This window comes from Salvelinus namaycush, chromosome 23 (genome assembly GCF_016432855.1).
Source record: "Salvelinus namaycush isolate Seneca chromosome 23, SaNama_1.0, whole genome shotgun sequence".
Taxonomy (NCBI): Eukaryota; Metazoa; Chordata; class Actinopteri; order Salmoniformes; family Salmonidae; genus Salvelinus; species Salvelinus namaycush.
Genome location: NC_052329.1, coordinates 23,898,852 through 23,913,252, shown reverse-complemented (window position 1 = coordinate 23,913,252; position 14,401 = coordinate 23,898,852).

Sequence of the window (14,401 nt, the reverse complement as noted above, 5' to 3'; positions counted from 1 at the left end):
TTATAGTCCCAGTAATCTGCTCCATAACACTCATAGGAAAACATAAAACAAATATGGGTACGATGACCCGTCGCACACCTATACACAATAAACACAACACTTGACAAATAACAATCTCTGACAAAGACATGAGGGGAAACAGAGGGTTAAATACACAATAGGTAATGGATGGGATTGAAAACAGGTGTGTGGGAAGACAAGACAAAACCAATGGAAAATGAAAAATGGATCGATGATGGCTAGAAGACCGGTGACGTCGACCGCCGAACACCGCCCGAACAAGGAGAGGCAACGACTTCGGCAGAAGTCGTGACAGCGATTACCTGTCCCATCCAATGTACTCTGCTGCAATCTGCTCTCTCTGGTTACGGCTGCAGTCTTCATGTTCTAATGAAGTGCCATGTAACGATCAATAACAGCTTGTTCAACAGAGTTTTAATAAAGACCTAGCTGGGTCTTTGGGGAGGACAAGGACTCATAGGGAGAATAGAGGACGTTGTGATGAAGTCCAACTGTGTGTGTGTGTGTGTGTGTGTGTGTGTGTGTGTGTGTGTGTGTGTGTGTGTGTGTGTGTGTGTGTGTGTGTGTGTGTGTGTGTGTGTGTGTGTGTGTGTGTGTGCGAAGAAGAAGAAGAAGAATAGGTTATAATGAATTTTTTAAATCTTGAAAAGCAACAAAATCTCCACTGTACTTGAACAGCATACTTAATTAGCTTTGCTGTACGCTTAATTTGTTTGAATAATGAACTATCAAGTGGCTCAGTCGCTTACTGCAAATATTCCCACAGCACAGACAACACAGTGACCAGATTCTATATGGTATGCACAATTCTATATGCTTTTTTACACATTTTGCCATGAGGCTGAGAGAAAGATTTGCAGATTTAACGCTAATTTCTTGCAATTTCTACACATTTTGCCATAGCTTAAGACGTGTTCATATGCTATCTGGGGGGGCCCCGACCGACATGTTCATAATACGCTATCTGGGGGGGCCACAACTTCCAGGGGGCCCACAACCGACGTAATACGCTATCTGGGGGGGGGGGGGGGCGACCTCCAGGGGTTGTTGTTGTGGGCACCCTGGAAGTCGGGACCCTAGCATGACCCTAGTCGGGACCCTGCTCGTTCGGTAATCAGGCCCTGTTTCAACTACTGAATGGATTTGTGTTTTTGGTTGTTGTTGTTGTTTTCCCTATGTCTTTATGCTCTTCTGTTAATTAACTTACTCTCACAGGGGTTGTTCCATGTCATTTCAGCAAGCCATGACAGCCACCATCTCAGATTGTTCTGAAAAATTGTTTCTGTAGATAGAAACAGATAACATAAGCATTGCAGGTAGCATGACAGTAGGGGCGTTAGGCCAGTAACCGAAAGGTTGCTGGATCAAATCCCTGAGCTGACAAATTAAAAATCTGTCATTCTGCCCCTGAGCAAGACAGTTAACCCACTGTTCCCTGGGTGCCGAAGACGTGGATGTTGATTAAGGCATCCCTCCGTACCTCTCTGATTCAGAGTGGTTGGATTAAATGTGGAAGATGCATTCAGTTGTACAACTGAATAGGTTTTCTCCTTCCGGAAACATTATTTTGTTGAAATATAATTTAATCTCTGAGAAATTAAGCTAATTAATTGCACCCAAATTGGCCATTTTAATTTATAGGATTCATATAATATTCAATAATTATTGTACCTAAGATTCGATTTAGACCAAACTTTTTTTCTAAGAATGAGTAAGACATGAGGATCCAAAGAAATAGTCAAAAAGCCACCCTTCTCTTTCCATGACAGACTGACCAAGTGAATCCAGGTGAAAGCTATTATCTCTTATTGATATCTCCTGTTAAATCCACTTCAATCAGTGTATATGAAGGGGAGGAGCCAGGTTAAAGAAAGATTTTTAAGCCTTGAGACTATTGAGGCATGGATTGTGCATGTGTGCCATTCAGAGGGTGAATGGGCGAGACAAAAGATTTAAGTGCCTTTGAACAGGGTATGGTAGTAAGTGCCAGCGCATCGTTTTGAGTGTGTCAAGAACTGGGTTTTTCACGCTCAACAGTTTCCCATCTGTATCAAGAATGATCCACCACCCAAAAGGACATCCAGCCAACTTGACACAACTGTGGGAAGCATTAGAGTCAACATGGGCCAGCATCCCTGTGGAACGCTTTCGATACCTTGTAGAATCCATGCCACGATATATTAGGAAGGTGTTCATTATGTTTTGTACACTCAGTGTATAGTATCAGTTCTCTATGTTTGACAAGTAGTATGGAGCTGGAGCTCAGAGTATTGTTTCTTTATGTAATGTATTCTCAGTGAATTTGGTTATGTTTTTTTCCCCTGTTCAGAGAAATGTGTCATTGAAGTAGTTGGGTTTATGTCCCATCCATAGATGATGCTGTTCCTGCTATTAGGTCGTTATTTTTTAAAGAATCATCCAAATTACAAAATTACATATTGGTTTTCTTAACCTTTAAGCAGTCTATAGACCAGGTACGACAGCAACCCATGTTTGGGTTTAGTTTACCTGGCCACTGTTTCAAATGCAAACTTTTTAGTTTGCATTTTGTGGCACAAATCCAATGCAAGTCAATGGTACCTATATTAACATTTTCACACTTAATATACAACTCATCTTTAAGTAACATCATTGAGTTACACAATCCATTTTTAGATACTTTAGGATGATTTGGACATGAAGTGTGAAAATGCTAATATATGTACCATTGACTTGCATTGAATTTGTGACAAAATTCTAAAAAGCTAGCATTTGAAACGGTGCCCAACAAAACCAACACATGGATTGGGAAAACCAATATGTCATTTTGTAATTTGGATGAACTAACCCTTTAACATTGAACCATCAAGTGGTCTGAACTTGGTAATATCAGGATGTTGGATGGAACATAAACCTAACAACTTCAACTTCAGTGGGTGTCAAAATCCTCTTCTTGTGCTTTTTGACGTGGAACAACCCACAGCTGGTTGCAGTATGGTGAGTATGTGCCAGTGTCTCTCCATCACCCTCCATCCGTCCATGTGGTTGGACTTATAGCAGGCGGGAACTGAAGTAGGTAATTCCAGTATGACAGTAAAAAAAGAGGGTGACATTTTAAGTTGAGTCCTTACTTGCGCTCTATGGTACTAAAGATGATGGATATACTGACAAGATACATGTCTCTCTGCCCTAACAATGGGAGTCGTTGTCCACAAAGCAGCACAGCGGGCTGTGTAGCTCCCGTCTATCCTTTCTTTGGATTGGTGGATGCATCTCATCATTGTAATCCTTTTTTGAATATTTGATGTGGGTTGTTGACGTCAACCGCATGTATTCAATGGAGAGAGATGCTATGCTACTAGCCTTGTACCATGAATATGCATAGCCATCTTGAGACAACTCCGATATAAAGTGTTTTTTCCCAAAGTTGCCGGGATGTCACGTGTCCTACTTATACCTGTACACTCATAACAACTTAAGCATAATGAAACTTATATTCGATCAAATAAACCTCACGTAGCAAATAAACCATTCATTTTTTTGTTGTTGATCAAATTCAACAATCTAATTGACCTCCACCCAAAAACTCCTTGCTTGGTGGGCGAAACAACTAAAAAACGCCACCTGCTGGAGAGAGACAGATTTTCCGCCAAGTTGGGACTCTTCCTCTTCCTCTCTGATAGTACCAATGGACACATTGGCCTGGTTCCACATTTTTCTCTAACACCTACAGTGATGAAAGACTGTAAGTAAAGGTGTTCATGAAACTAATGAGTGTGGATGCGAAAACTAATTTAAAGTTACCATGAAATGATCATGTCATAAGTAAATCAAACTTCAAGCTTGCTGCCTCTATACTACAGGCCTCACAAGTTTCAAATCAAAACTGACTTTAAATATTATGGTATAAGCACATTTTCTCTCCCAATCCAGACACATGGGATTTAGCTGCAAATCTAATGTAATCTTCATTATGAAGCTATACAAATCCCTGGGATATATTTGTATTAAATATTAATAGAAACTAACTTATTAATGATAGTGGGATCACTCAGAGCCATAGGGAATGTGGTGTTAACTGGAACGGTCAGACTGGAAATGGCAGATGGGCTAGTACATTTATTAGCCCAGTGGGCCTGTGTAACATCGGTTTTTAGCGTTAAATTAAGCTTATCTGTCAAACAAAATGCCTGTGTAGGAGTCTCGAGGAAAAAATGGACAGTGTGGGGGCCTAACAGAAAAGAATGGTCCGGTGTGTTAGAAATGCCAAAGACAATTTTTGGTCACAGTCCTCCTCCGGGGGAGGAGTGCCTGTCAAGAGAATTTCTGGAGATATGGTTCAGTATAATGGGGAAAACTACAATTATTCTGTTGGCGACTGTGAAATCTATAGCAATCTCGCTCTATTCATGCAGACTATAATGTTGCAACAGGAGTCTCCGGAATGTTAATTATACAGTGCGTTTAATCTTCTGAAAATGCCTGAAAGTCTAGAACACCCAAAAGGAAGATAAAATGAAGTTTTGAAAAACATGAATGAGATGGATTAGGTGACCAATGACCATTTCATCTAAATTTACTGAAATGTATGGAAGACAATTAATGGGCTATATTAGCCATTTGTAACCTCAAAAGGGCAATGGCTATGCATGTCAATTTTTAAATGTTTTTATTGATATTAAAGTTCCCTAATTGTATAAGATAAACATTTTCATAATTGTTGTCATTTATTTTGGAGCTTCCCACATTTCCAAATTGGGATGCAAATGAGCCCACTTTTCGATAAGGCGCGCAGACCTAACGGATAGTAGGCTGTGCTAAACCAGTTGAGCAATGACTCTTGCCTGGTCAGTTTCTCTTTGTTGAGCGCGGGGGGCACATTGGTTAACAACAGCCTGTGGAAGAAGAAATTATGACTGAACCATTTTCATAAGGTTGGGAACAGTGTCTCCGTAGAAAAACCTAGAATTTACATAAACACGTGGATTTGCGAGGCAAACAACCGTTAAACACCGTTCTCCTGAGACATTGATTGTGTAGGAGCGTCTTCTTGAACGCCGCTGAAGGCTCTAAGTGTCAATCTCTCCAGGCGTTCGGCACCAATACATCTGCCAGCTATAGGACAGTTACACGAAACAAACGGCTTGTGTTACTTAGGACACATTTTATAAGCAGTGAGCACCTAATATCAATGTAGCATGTGGATATGGTGTGGACTGATAGGGGCTGTTAAAATTTATGGGACTTGGTCCAAAAGTGCTACCGTTCAATTGCGCCGGCTGGAACTGGGGCAGTGAATGTGCCCAGTAGGCTACGCATGGATTTGTCAATAGAAAGACGACCAACCAACGCATCCTTTTGTTGTGGTGGGTAAATTGTTCCACATTGTAGCTAAAATTGAATATTTTATTTCAACAATAAAAAACGACCAACATTTATGAGAATTCAGGCGAGGTATTTTAACTGGATCCAAGTGCGTCTAACTCGGGAATCCTGTCGACTACGGATTTGATTAATCGCTTTCAAAGACAACCCACTGCTCTCCAAAAACGGTAAGTCTGGAATTCAAGATATAATTTGAGTCATATTCAGTAACATTTGAACTTCTCGGTACCCATTGGAAATAGCCCATTTTCGACTGCCTTAGACAAGGTGGTTATTATACACTTGTTGTTATTTAATAGCATACGTTCCTCTGTCTAGTATGATTGGTCATTCTTTGATGGAGTGAATATAATTTTGGATGGAGTATTTCAGTGTTTCAGTATGATGTTTGAATTTTAGAATTGCTTAAATTTGTGTTATATGGAATCGAATTCATCCTCTGGCTTTATTTTAGAGTAGGCTTAATTAATAGCAAAGTCTTCATCAGACCATCATAATTACACTCTATTGGTGGTATTGTGATAGAGAATAGGCTTTATTCGAAAATCAATAAATGAAACATTTATGTTGACATTGTGAAGTAGATAAAGAGAACAACTGTAGGCTAATCACAGCACTGCATCATCATTTCGATCTTGTATGGCAGGCCTAGGATGGCATGAATTAGCGAGTTAATTTTGATTTTGATCACAAGACACTACACATTTCAGTGTAAATAAGAAAAGAACAAGACAAATGGGCTCCCGAGTGGCGCAGCGGTCTAAGGCACTGCATCTCAATGCAAGAAGGATCACTACAGTTCCTGGTTCGAATCCAGGCTGTATCACATCAGGCCGTGATTGGGAGTCCCATAGGGCGGCGAATAATTGGCCCAGCGTCTTCCGGGGTTGGCTGTCATTTTAAATAATAATTTGTTCTTAACTGACTTGCCTAGTTAAATAAGGGTTACATTTAATTTTTGTGACTGATTAAGACTGATAATTGATCCAAATGCATTATGATTATCAGATCATTCATGTCAACACTGACCCTCTATCATACTGATGATGAGTGTGTTGTTATCCATTTACCGGAAGTTTTTCTGGAGAGCTGTGATGTTCTGGAGGTGTGAATTTCTGTTTTCACACATTTCATTAGAACACCTTGCCTCAGCGAGCCGATTGTCCATCCCGCGGGGGCTGTGAGGCGCTATGGGCGCTCCTCTGAGTCTGTATCACTGCTGAGCCTTGCGGTGACGCCCGCATTTTAAGTTTGCTTATCGTTGCATGTCACATATTTTTAAGAATGTCGCGCCCAGGTAGCCTTTTTCGACCTTCTCTTTTCGCACATGATGCTGCTACGCGCTGTGAATACACGCTGCTCGGTGTGAGCGCTAGCGCAGCCGCAGAGGAAAGGCTGTGTCAGTCATTGGGACTCAATAAATCAAATCAAATTCAGGCGGTTGAAGACTCATCCCATGTGGAGAAATGTTTGAGTGATTGAGTGATTGAGTGAGTGAGAGAGAATGGGAGAGAGTGAGTGAGTTCCATGGCTCAAATATTAACAACGGATTTCCTGATACTGATGCTGCTGCTTTGGGAGAAGCCCAAATTCGGGAGGCAGCAGTCGGGCTCAGTTGTCTGGGGACAGGCACCCTGCTGCTGCTGTGTTTAGGACTAGGAATCTCTGCCTGCGGAGCCGTCCGATGGAGGAGGAGATGACAGAGCAGGAGCCTCTGGGTTGGACAGAGGAGCCTGTACCTGAGGTAGGAGGAGAAGGAGAGGGAGAGTTACCGGGCTCAGGAACCCCTACCCCCAGAGACCTGATGGAGAGCTCGGTGAAGGAGCCTGTTGCACTGCATCTGTACCCCACCACAGAGTATGGGGATCAGTATGGGTAAGCAAAAGAACAGCAGGGACTGGGAAACTGGGATCTCCAACAACCTTCTGCTCACATACACGTATAACCTGTGTAGTAAACTGAGCTGTGTGGGACTAGGAATTGTCTTGTTGGCTTTTCACACAGTATACTATAGTTGCAGAATATTTATTTTGTTATCTTTCCTTTGTCACTTGAATATATAATACCAGAGTTGTAATCAATATTGGTGGTATACTTTAACATCAGTTGTCTTCAATCATAGTTTATTGTCTGTCCTTTTGCGGCTAGTATTTAATGGCTGTATTGAAAGATTTTTAAAGTTCAGATTAAAGCCATAAAGCTCATGGCAGATGATGACTCAATGGAGTCGTTCAATGTCATTTCAGCAAGCCATGACACCCACCTTTTCAGATTGTTCTGAAATCGGTACTGTAGATAAAAACAGAGAAGATAAGCATTCTGGAAAATAATTTGATCTCTGCGATATTAAGCTAATTGGTCACACCCAAAATGGCCATTTTAATTTATAGGATTCATATAATATTCAGTAATTATTGTACCTAACATCCACTTTGGACCAAGCTTTTTTCTAACAATGGGTAAGACATCAGGATCCAAAGAAATTGTCAAAATCTGAGATGGTGGGTGTCGAAATCCTCTTTCTTGTGCTTTTTGAGGTGTAAAGACCCAAAGGTGTAATACACTTTGCATAAGGCATCATGAGGAAATGTATCATGTCATTGTGCCATTTAGACTTCTCCACTGGAGGAAATGCAGCAGAGGTACTGCTGTTGTCACTCTGCTGCACCTTACCTTCAGTAGTTGGCTAAAGGCTTTAGCTACTAAAGCTTTATACTGTATACTGTATTTATTTACACCAGACTAGTCATGGTAAAGGAGGTATATGTAGGCTCTGGGTTTAGTTATGTGTTGACACGGCTCTTCTCTTAGAGACTGCGGAGGGAGTAAATTGTGTTGTCAATAAGCATGGACAGGTTATGATCTGATATCAACTGTCAGCCATGGCCACATTGGCGGGTGTCAATCCTCAATCTTAATTTATATTTCTACAGTATCATTGTTTACTGTGTGTGTAGGATAGATCAACATTATCACCATTCCTTTTTTTGGCTATGTACGCTGTACAAACCGGTGAAGGGTTTTCATAACTAGAGATGTTTTAAAGCAGTGTGATGAGGGTGTTTTTAGCCCTCTGTGGAGCAGAAGGAGCTATGAATATGAACTACAGGATGAATATTCAGCACCAGCTTAACTATACAGTATAACAGTTCCGATCTTGGCTGTTGGATGTCTTGCATTGTGCTGTGTACCTGCTTCTGCACTGTAACTTAAAGTATGCACTACCGTTCAAAAGTTTGGGGTCACTTAGAAATGTCCTTGTTCTTTAAAGAAAGATATTTTTAAAGATATTAAAATAACATAAAATTGATCAGAAATAAAGTGTAGACATTGTTAATGTTGGAAATGACTATTGTAGCTGAAAACAGCAGATTTTTTAATGGAATATCTACATCGACGTACAGAGGCCCATTATCAGCAACCATCACTCCTGTGTTCCTGTGGTACGTTGTGTTACCTAATCCAAGTTTATCATTTAAAAAGGCTAATTGATCATTAGAAAACCCTTTTGCAATTATGTTAGCACAGCTGAAAACTGTTGTTCTGATTAAAGAAGCATTAAAACTTGCCATCTTAAGACTAGTTGAGTATCTGGAGCATTAGCATTTGTGGGTTCGATTACAGGCTCAAATGGCCAGAAACAAATAACTTTCTTCTGAAACTCTCATTGTCAACAGTGAAGAGGCGACTCCGGACGCTGGCCTTCTAGGCAGAGATGGCTTTTTCTTTGCAAATCTCAGACTGGCCAATAAAAATAAATGATTTAGATGGGCAAAAGAACACAGACACTGGACAGAGGAACTTTGCCTAGAAGACCAGCATCCCGGAGTCGCCTCTTCACTTTTGACATTGAGACTGGTGTTTTGCGGGTACCATTTAATGAAGCTGCCAGTTGAGGACTTGTGAGGCGTTTGTTTCTCAAACTAGACACTCTAATGTACTTGTCCTCTTGCTCAGTTGTGCACCGGGGCCTCCCACTCCACTTTCTATTCTGGTTAGAGACAGTTTGCGCTGTTTTGTGAAGGGAGTAGTACACAGCGTTGTACAAGATCTCCAGTTTCTTGGCAATTTCTCGCATGGAATAGCCTTCATTTCTCAGAACAAGAATAGACTGACGAGTTTCAGAAGAAAGTTCTTTGTTTCTGGCAATTTTGAGCCTGTAATCGAACCCACAAATGCTAATGCTCCATATACTCAAATAGTTTAAAGAAGGCAAGTTGTATTACTTCTTTATTTAGAACAACAGTTTTCATCTGTGCTAACATAATTGCAAAAGGGTTTTTAATGATCAATTAGCCTTTTAAAATGATAAACTTGGATTAGCTAACACAACGTACAATTGGAACACAGGAGTGATGGTTGCTGATAATGGGCCTCTGTACGCTTATGTAGATATTCCATACAAATCAGCCGTTTCCAGCTACAATAGTCATTTACAACATTAACAATGTCTACACTGTATTTCTGATCAATTTGATGTTATGTTCATGGACAATTTTTTTTTGCTTTTCTTTAAAAAACAAGGACATTTCTAAGTGACCCCAAGCTTTTGAATGGTAGTGTATGTGTGAATCAACTTAATTTTGATAAGATTTTGCACATGAATTGCATCTTCCATAACTTTTGTGTGAATTTTGTTTCGTGTGGCCCTATGATAATTTTGTTGTTCTGATCCAATTCTGAGTATCTTAACACCATACGTTACGTTGTCTAACGCCATCATAAAATGTACTTTGTGTGTGTGCGTGCGTGCGTGCGTGCGTGCTGTGGCGTTGGAAGTGAGGACTGGCCATCAGGTCTCCCCGGGCATCACAGACAAGGCCAATGCATAACACTGCTGCGGCCTGCAGTCAGCCTGCAGTTTGATTAGTCACGCCTACCCTCTGGAGTCTGGACACACAGCGTTGGTCCTTTAGCAGCAGGTTGATTCGCCATGCCTTGCTCTGCCTTGCCTTCAGGACATGGATTTCATATTTTGTTGAGCAGCAGGTAGATTAGTCATTCCTTGGGACAGGACACACACACAGGCTTGGCCTTCACTGACACAGCAGGTTGATTGGTCATGCCTTGCTCCCCTCTGTATGCCTCAAGACATTGGTGTCATGACTAGCCTCTGGACACAGGCACAATCCTAAGTGAGACAACAGGTTGATTAGTCATGCCTTCCAGCACTCCCTTAGGACTGAGGCTACGTACCCCTGTAGGTGGCAGGCTAATGGTCATACCTTGCCTCCACCTCTCCCCCACAGATATCTGCATAGCCTTCTGACCCACTCCCTGAGGGCAAGCTGTAATATACAGTATCATTTGTGGTCTGATGATGCAGTGGGGCCTGATGCATAATATTCCAAGCAGGTGGAATGTAGCTTCTCTCTCTCGCTGTCTCTCACAGGTTGGTTTTAAAGCTCACCATTAGTAATGAGTTTGCCATTAGTAATGGGTATATGATAAATCATTATGTACAGGACATTGTATTCGGTTTCACAGAACCATTACAGTTAGGTGTTGTTTTGGCTACTGTAAAAGGAATTGTCGCTATGCAATGTTTACTACACATAGTGCTGTACACTGTCTTGATTTCCCTCCCGATTTAACAGACTAGCCAATTGCAAGTTTAGTGCTCTGTTTGGGCTATGATGTATTGGTATACATTACAGACTGGCTGGCTGCGTCTCTGTTTTACGGTCTATTATTAATGCAAATTAAATGTGACATCTTTTGAAGACCTCTGTAAAAAAAAACATCTGTCATAGAGAATATACAGGCATGCTTCCAGTGTTAGAGGCAAAAGTTTGCATACTGAGCGTCTAGCCTACAACACTCTGAAATATTGATGCTTGATCTAATGATTATATCTCAATATGAGGCATTTCTACTGCCTATTTTATTAGGCTGTAAATCCCAGAGTGAAATCCAGACCACCTCTGCTTTCTGTATTGTACGCCTATATTTTAACTAATGGGGGGTAACATTATGCATTTGAATCACTAAATAATGAAAAGACAATAGATACTTTTCTAGAGTGGGATTTGTTGCCACTTCTGGTCGGTCTACTGCAGGGTCTGGAGCCAACTCTGTGTGTGTGTGTGTGTGTGTGTGTGTGTGTGTGTGTGTGTGTGTGTGTGTGTGTGTGTGTGTGTGTGTGTGTGTGTGTGTGTGTGTGTGTGTGTGTGTGTGTGTGTGTGTGTGTGTACTCTGTCTCTCACTGATGTTTGTTCAACTCTGTCCTGCTGTTTGAACTATGTATACAGTATAGTAGCGGATGGTTTAGTTAGCCCAGCACTGTCCTGCTGTTTGAACTATGTATACAGTATAGTAGCGGATGGTTTAGTTAGCCCAGCACTGTCCTGCTGTTTGAACTATGTACAGTTGAAGTCGGAAGTTTACATACACTTATGTTGGAGTCATTAAAACTCGTTTTCCAACCACTCCACAAATTTCTTGTCAACAAACTACAGTTTTGGCAAGAAGGTTAGGACATAACTTTGTGCATGACACAAGTCATTTTTCCAACAATTGTTTACAGACAGATTATTTCACTTATAATTCACTGTATCACAATTCTAGTGGGTCAGAAGTTTACATACACTAAGTTGACTGTGCCTTTAAACAGCTTGGAAAATTCATGGCTTTAAAAGCTTCTGATAGGCTAATTGACATCATTTGAGTCAATTGGAGGTGTACCTGTGGATGTATTGCAAGGCCTACCTTCAAACTCAGTGCCTCTTTGCTTGACATCATGGGAAAATCAAAAGAAATCAGCCAAGACCTCAGAAGAAAAATTGTAGTCCTCCACAAGTCTGGTTCATCCTTGGGAGCAATTTCCAAACACCATGAAGGTACCCTGTTCATCTGTACAAACAATAGTACGCAAGTATAAACACCATGGGACCACGCAGCCGTCATACCGTTCAGGAAGGAGACGCGTTCTGTCTCCTAGAGATGAACGTACTTCGGTGCGAAAAGTGCAAATCAATCCCAGAACAACAGCAAAGGACCTTGTGAAGATGGAGAAGGAAACAGGTACAAAAGTATCTATATCCACAGTAAAACGAGTCCTATATCTTCATAACCTGAAAGGCCGCTCAGCAAGGAAGAAGCCACTGCTCCAAAACCGCCATAAAAAAGCCAGACTATGGTTTGCAACTGCACATGGGGACAAAGATCGTACTTTTTGGAGAAATGTCCTCTGGTCTGATGAAACAAAAATAGAACTGTTTGGCCATAATGACCATCGTTATGTTAGGAGGAAAAAGGGGGAGGCTTGCAAGCCGAAGAACACCATCCCAACCGTGAAGCACGGGGTTGGCAGCATCATGTTGTGGGGGTGCTTTGCTGCAGGAGGGACTGGTGCACTTCACAAAATAGATGGCATCATGAGGGTGGAAAAGTATGTGGATGTATTGAAGCAACATCTCAAGACATCAGTCAGGAAGTTAAAGCTTGGTCTCAAATGGGTCTTCCAAATGGACAATGACGCCAAGCATACTTCCAAAGTTGTGGCAAAATGGCTTAAGGACAACAAAGTCAAGGTATTGGAGTGGCCATCACAAATCCCTGACCTCAATCCCATAGAAAATGTGTGGGCAGAACTGACTCAGTTACACCAGCTCTGTCAGGAGGAATGGGCCAAAAGTCACCCAACTTATTGTGGGAAGCTTGTGGAAGGCTACCCGAAACATTTGACCCAAGTTAAACAATTTAAAGGCAATGCTACCAAATACTAATTGAGTGAATGTATACTTCTGACCCACTGGGAATGTGATGAAAGAAATAAAAGTTGAAATAAATAATTCTCCCTACAATTATTCTGACATTTCATATTCTTAAAATAAAGTGGTGATCCTAACTGACCTAAGACGGGGAATTTTTACTAGGATTAAATGTCAGGAATTGTGAAAAACTGAGTTTAAATGTGTTTGGCTAAGGTGTATGTGAACTTCCGACTTCAACTGTATACAGTACAGTAGCGGATGGTTTCGTTGGCCCAATTCTGTGCTGTCTCTGGAATTAAACATACATCTTGTTTCAGTTACATGTAGTTCTGTTCTATCCATGGTCATTTTATCCATGGTCATAGGTTTACTAACCTATACTCTCACTTGCCAGACTCACGGTGCTCCACATGCAGAGATACAGGGGTTGTGGGAAGAGAATCAATAACCTACACCTGGGTCTGTAGAAGACCCCCAAAGTAGAAAGGACCTGTCTGGTTATTCTCTCCCTGCTCTGTATTCTACTCCATATCTGCTGCAAAGCTCTGGCTTACATAAGGCTGTTACACAGAGTAGCTGTTGTAGAAGTTAAAGTGTCAGAAACGTGAGACAAATCCTTATGTATAGTAGGACCATGGAGATACAATATATATAAACACCAAAGTGAGCTTATTGTAATGATATTAGGTCCCCAAGATAAATTAAAACTAGCACACAATGTGGCACTGAATACTCCTACGATAACTTGTTAAAAATGACAATCAGTTTATCAATACTGTTTATATGGGGTACAGCATTATTTCAGTGATGAGAGTGCAGTAATATGTTACATTCTCAGAAAAATACTGCCACAAGACAGATAAGTTAGCCTTGATATTGAATTACAGGAAAATAGACCAGACTAATGATTATATTAGCAGTGACAGATGAATGTTGTTTATTCTTTGATGGATGAATTAAGAAACAAAGAAAGCCAATTGGAACAACCTTGAAAGCTCACAAAAAGCAATCTCTTGGCACAGTCAACGGTACACTCACTTTCACGTTCGCTGACAAACAAGATGAGTCTGAATCACTTTTTAATCACAGGTCTCTGTTGGACTTCTACATATCTATGGTGCCAATGGGGACGAACAGGATTAGGTTGCATGATTACATTACCTGTAGCTGTACTGTACATTTCCTCAAATGATGTAGTATTTTGTCTCACATAAGTGTACCTTCCAGTGGATTGCCAACTGCCAACACAAATAGTTGACCATCAAACTCTAACCACAACAGAGTTGTGGAGTCACCACCTG